This window comes from Schistocerca americana, chromosome 4 (assembly GCF_021461395.2).
Source record: "Schistocerca americana isolate TAMUIC-IGC-003095 chromosome 4, iqSchAmer2.1, whole genome shotgun sequence".
Lineage (NCBI taxonomy): Eukaryota > Metazoa > Arthropoda > Insecta > Orthoptera > Acrididae > Schistocerca > Schistocerca americana.
In genome coordinates, this window is record NC_060122.1 from 648,356,594 (window position 1) to 648,362,557 (window position 5,964).

Below are 5,964 nucleotides of genomic sequence, written 5' to 3' on the forward strand. Positions count from 1 at the left end.
TTGATGCTACGAAAGAGAGTGTTTCCGTCCTGCCGTTAAATGTGTCTATCTGGATTCGTCTGCGTATATCTGGGTAAAACTCCTTAAACAAATAGAGTCGCAGTGGTCGTATAGTGCCAGTACGTTCAAATATAAACATTTACATGTAAGCATGATACACATGAAAGGTATAGTAATAATTACACATAGAAATTTCAGTTTGTTCTGTGAGAACTTAATGTACAATTTCCGTACGTTGACATTTTTAAAAATAACGACAAATCTCTCGATTAGTTTAATTCTGACCTCTGTTTCTTTGTATTCTGCGGCTGCTTCATTGCTCAGACATACCTGTTGTAATCTTGATAACGATTGCTGCGATTCTGGTGTCTGTCCGGTTCTATAATTTATTACTTTTGCACAAATTAGTTATTATTTTACGTCTTAGAAGTTATCTTATATGTATTAACTAAATTGGAAGTCATTAGATCCCTGTGTGCGCAGCGACCGTTCAGAATTTCAATCTTAAAAAAAAGGACTGATTTTGCACTGATTGCTATCCTTCTCTTCGTCAATTTATGTTAGGGGCTTCCTCAAAAAAACTCTACGAATATTCACACTAATAGGTCTAAGTTTCATCACATAATTTAGTGATTGTGATTCAAAGCTGAAGCCCTCCGCTTTCGTGGGGCAATGCAAGCCAAAGCTACGCTGTCAGGCAACTAAGGGCAGTTCAATAAGTAATGCAACACATTTTTTTTCTGAAACAGGGGTTGTTTTATTCAGCATTGAAATACACCAGGTTATTCCCCAATCTTTTAGCTACACAACACTATTTTTCAACGTAATCTCCATTCAATGCTACGGCCTTACGCCACCTTGAAATGAGGGCCTGTATGCCTGCACGGTACCATTCCACTGGTCGATGTCGGAGCCAACGTCGTACTGCATCAATAACTTCTTCATCATCCGCGTAGTGCCTCCCACGGATTGCGTCCTTCATTGGGCTAAACATATGAAAATCCGACGGTGCGAGATCGGGGCTGTAGGGTGCACGAGGAAGAACAGTCCACTGAAGTTTTGTGAGCTCCTCTTGGGTGCGAAGACTTGTGTGAGGTCTTGCGTTGTCATGAAGAAGGAGAAGTTCGTTCAGATTTTTGTGCCTACGAACACGCTGAAGTCGTTTCTTAAATTTCTGAAGAGTAGCACAATACACTTCAGAGTTGATCGTTTGACCATGGGGAAGGACATCGAACAGAATAACCCCTTCAGCGTCCCAGAAGACTGTAACCATGACTTTACCGGCTGAGGGTATGGCTTTAAACTTTTTCTTGGTAGGGGAGTGGGTGTGGCGCCACTCCATTGATTGCCGTTTTGTTTCAGGTTCGAAGTGATGAACCCATGTTTCATCGCCTGTAACAATCTTTGACAAGAAATTGTCACCCTCAGCCACATGACGAGCAAGCAATTCCGCACAGATAGTTCTCCTTTGCTCTTTATGGTGTTCGGTTAGACAACGAGGGACCCAGCGGGAACAAACCTTTGAATATCCCAACTGGTGAACAATTGTGACAGCACTACCAACAGAGATGTCAAGTTGAGCACTGAGTTGTTTGATAGTGATCCGTCGATCATCTCAAACGTGTGTGTTCGCACACTCCGCCATTGCAGGAGTCACAGCTGTGCACGGCCGGCCCGCACGCGGGAGATCAGACAGTCTTGCTTGACCTTGCGGCGATGATGACACACGCTTTGCCCAACGACTCACCGTGCTTTTGTCCACTGCCAGATCACCGTAGACATTCTGCAAGCGCCTATGAATATCTGAGATGCCCTGGTTTTCCGCCAAAAGAAACTCGATCACTGCCCGTTGTTTGCAACGCACATCCGTTACAGACGCCATTTTAACAGCTCCGTACAGCGCTGCCACCTGTCGGAAGTCAATGAACTATACGAGACGAAGCGGGAATGTTTGAAAATATTCCACAAGAAATTTCCTGTTTTTTCAACCAAAATTGGCCGAGAAAAAAAATGTGTTGCATTACTTATTGAACTGCCCTCGTAATACAGCAAATTGCAATGGGAAAGAGAAAAATAAGAGGGAACAAAACAAAATACTGCCGATTGTATGTACAAAGAAGAGGTGCATTGCAAAAAGGCGCTGAGGTACTGAGAAGAACTCTATACAGAGCGAAAGGAGTGTGCCACATGGCAGCCTTTCAGTTTATGTCTGAATATTTGGAATTTATCGTACATATTCACCATGTATAAAAGGCGAGCGTGCAAGGGATAAGTCCCTGCAGTCACACTATCCTCTGTGCCCTCGGTGGCTCAGATGGATAGAACGTCCGCCATGTAAGCAGGAGGTCCTCGGTTCGAGTCCCGGTCGGGGCACACATTTTCAACATGTCCCAAATGAAGTATATCAACGCCTGTTTGCAACTAGGGTGCCCATTTAATTATCATATCATTCTAGCGAAAGCTGCATGGTCATCAACGGTAACTGTTCTTTCGGGAACAGATACTACCTTCACATATAGTTAAAAAATGGCTTCCCGGCCATTGACCTCCTTGTGCGAATGCACACGCTATTGCCCAAACTCTTACGGGACTTGGTAGATTAATCTGCCACGAGTAATGGGTATGATGGGCAAACATCTATTAGGCGCACTACGAATGTAGTGGTGTGGACATGTTGGGAATGTGGGTCTCACGGGGAGCGTGCAAGGGATAAGTCCCGGCAGGTGCACTACCCTCCGTGCCCTCTGTGGCTCAGATGGATAGAGCGTCTGCCATGTAAGCAGGAGATCCCGGGTTCGAGTCCCGGTCGGGGCACACATTTCCAAAATGTCCCCAATGAAATATATCAACGCCTGTTTGCAGCTAGGGTGTCCATTTAATTATCATTTCATGCATAAAAGTGCCACCACGAATCAGTCACACATATTCAACCAACAAGATAGTGTCCACCACCGCGTACAGTGGTAAACGAAGAGCTACACAAATGTAAACTAACTTTTTTGTTCGCCTTTTGTCTTCGGTTCTCGGAGCGGGCGATGCAATTCGTTTTGAATGAGTGTTTGTAGTTATCCACAAATCACACGAGCCTGTGCTTGATTAGCGATAGAAAAGTGAGAATTATGAGACGGAATGATAAAGGCCTGAACAGCAGCTTAGTCTGACCGTCAGTTTCTGTGCTAGCAATATATGTATTTTGTGAATGCGACGAGTTGAATCCGCGATCTAAACGAGCCATAAAATCAATAAAAATGTATGTGAAATTTTATGGGACTTAACTACTAAGGTCATCAGTCCCTAAGCTTACACACTACTTAACCTAAATTATCCTAAGGACAAACACACACACCCATGCCCGAGGGAGGACTCGAACCTCCGCCGGGATCAGCCGCACAGTCCATGACTGCAGCGCCTGAGACCGCTCGGCTAATCCCGCGCGGCCATAAAATCAATAACTGACAGCAAAAAGGCGCCCTTGGTTTTTGTCGCACGATTAAAGGGTAATTATACTATTCTGTCCCTTCGAACATGCATGCATATCCGAAGGAACATTGCATCGTAATTCTGAATAACATAGGCGCAGCAATACCGTATTCTTTAAAATATCTTTCCCGTGCTTCTTCCTTAATCTGATCGTGACCTTGTACGTTTGTATTGCCATCCATCATTCCAGGCCGCCTCCTTCCTCCGCCTCTATGCGCTGAAATCTTTCATTCGGAGACCCTCCGTAGAGGGCAGCTTCTTCGCGGTGTGTTTTCCACATTTCCACTATTTTCTTTCCTCTACTGTCCTTAAGCGTACTTGTTTATCATTCTGTGAGTTCACTTCACTTTAAGCATTTTTGTCTACTGCTACATCCCGAAACTATCCAAGTAGTTTACGTTTCGCTTTTTACTCTCCATGATTCAGTCATATGGTGCTACATACAATGTATATCTCCCTCGGTGAATCTCTTCCTTAGTTCTGTTGGGATTATTTTTATTCTCAACCAACCGTTCGCTTTTTCCAGAATCCGTTTTCCAACAGGCATTTTCCTTCTTTTTTCCTCCGCAGAGCTTCCATTTTTGTAATGAACTTCATAAGAACCTAAAAAATTTATGTGTTCCAGGGCCTTTCCTTTAAATGATATTTTAACGGAACATTACCAGTCCAAAACGTGTCCTCATTCCGTACTCATTTCACACATTTACCACCCTCTACACCACATATTGTAGTTTTGTCTCTGATTCTGCCGCCGGCCGCGGTGGGCGAGCGGTTCTAGGCGCTTGAGTCCGGAACTGCGCGACTGCTACGGTCGCAGGTTCGAATCCTGCCTCCGGCGTGGATGTGTGTGATGTCCTTAGGTTGGTTAGGTTTAAGTAGTTCAAAGTTCTAGGGGACTGATGACCTCAGATGTTAAGTCCCATAGTGCTCAGAGCCATTTGAACCATTTTTTTCTGATTCTGCCATCAGTATTTCATCGTGTGTGTGCTTAATTGTTTTTATCGTCCCTAAGCCTATTGCGCCTCTTGCTTTTTCTAATGCTTTATTATTTCACACCCAGGCAATAAAAGTGATACAAGTCAAAAAACTTAATTGTTTAGTTCTTGTCACCGAAAAATACGTGCGAAGTGCCCCCATGTGCACGAAAAACGTCATGTCTCTATCTCGCTAGCACTTCAGCGTTGCTACTGAGTGCTGTACATGGACCATTCATGAAGAGCGGCACATTGTAAGATCTGAAAATATTCATGTGTAAGTTATGTCGAATGTAAATGTTAATATAATTGATTATTATTATGTCTTTGTTTATTCAGTGTCGTATGTTTCATCACAATGTTCTTCAGACATGCATCATGTCTGAAGGTCATTCTAATGGAAGATACAGACACAAGCATGCATGTCTGAGAGAACAGAAACTATTTGACGATTATAGCTGTCGTAAATACATACATCAAGAAAAGTTTTCCATCACCCCGGTTCCCAGAACTTCTGAAGATAGACGTTAACTGTGGATATTGACACAGTCAATTTCACTGTTCAGAGATGTCACTAAACCCACCTAAAGATGTAAACAACCATGCATGAGCAGCGCCTATTAGACAGAGGGTCATTCCACGAGGAAGGAGGTACACGGCTCGTGTCGTTGAAACGTCCCCTTAGAAAAATTAATGAATTACTGTGCTGATAAACCTCTTACATTATTTGATTTTCAAACAGCTGAGCAGAACTGAACTTTACTTATTCTGATCAACACTAAACTGACACACAATATTTTTAGCGCAGCGCAACCTGACTTTCAATAATCTCTACAAACGAATGGCCCTAACTAACAATAACCTACACCTTTCATGAATCACTTACCTCACAAAAATCTTCGTTACTCGAACTACTGCAATACAGCGAGCGCCAATACTGCCAGCAAAATAAAAGATTCTAACTACTAGAGGCACTAACTACTGATAGGCATAGTCAGCAAATGAAAGATTTTGATAGAGAACAAACAATATATTTACCTTAACAGTGTTCAAAAGTCATATATACACTCCTGGAAATGTAAAAAAGAACACATTGACACCGGTGTGTCAGACCCACCATACTTGCTCCGGACGCTGCGAGAGGGCTGTACAAGCAATGATCACACGCACGGCACAGCGGACGCACCAGGAACCGCGGTGTTGGCCGTCGGATGGCGCTAGCTGCGCAGCATTTGTGCACCGCCGCCGTCAGTGTCAGCCAGTTTGCCGTGGCATACGGAGCTCCATCGCAGTCTTTAACACTGGTAGCATGCCGCGACAGCGTGGACGTGAACCGTATGTGCAGTTGACGGACTTTGAGCGAGGGCGTATAGTGGGCATGCGGGAGGCCGGGTGGACGTACCGCCGAATTGCTCAACACGTGGGGCGTGAGGTCTCCACAGTATATCGATGTTGTCGCCAGTGGTCGGCGGAAGGTGCACGTGCCCGTCGACCTGGGACCGGACCGCAG

General features: G+C 44.4%; 1 non-coding gene across 1 annotated transcript; it reads left to right on the forward strand.

Moving 5' to 3' along the window:
* The first annotated feature begins 2,739 nt into the window (after positions 1-2,739).
* On the forward strand, positions 2,740-2,814 carry Trnat-ugu. The gene has a single exon. It is a non-coding gene; the product is annotated as a tRNA-Thr (tRNA).
* Positions 2,815-5,964: the final 3,150 nt, after the last annotated feature.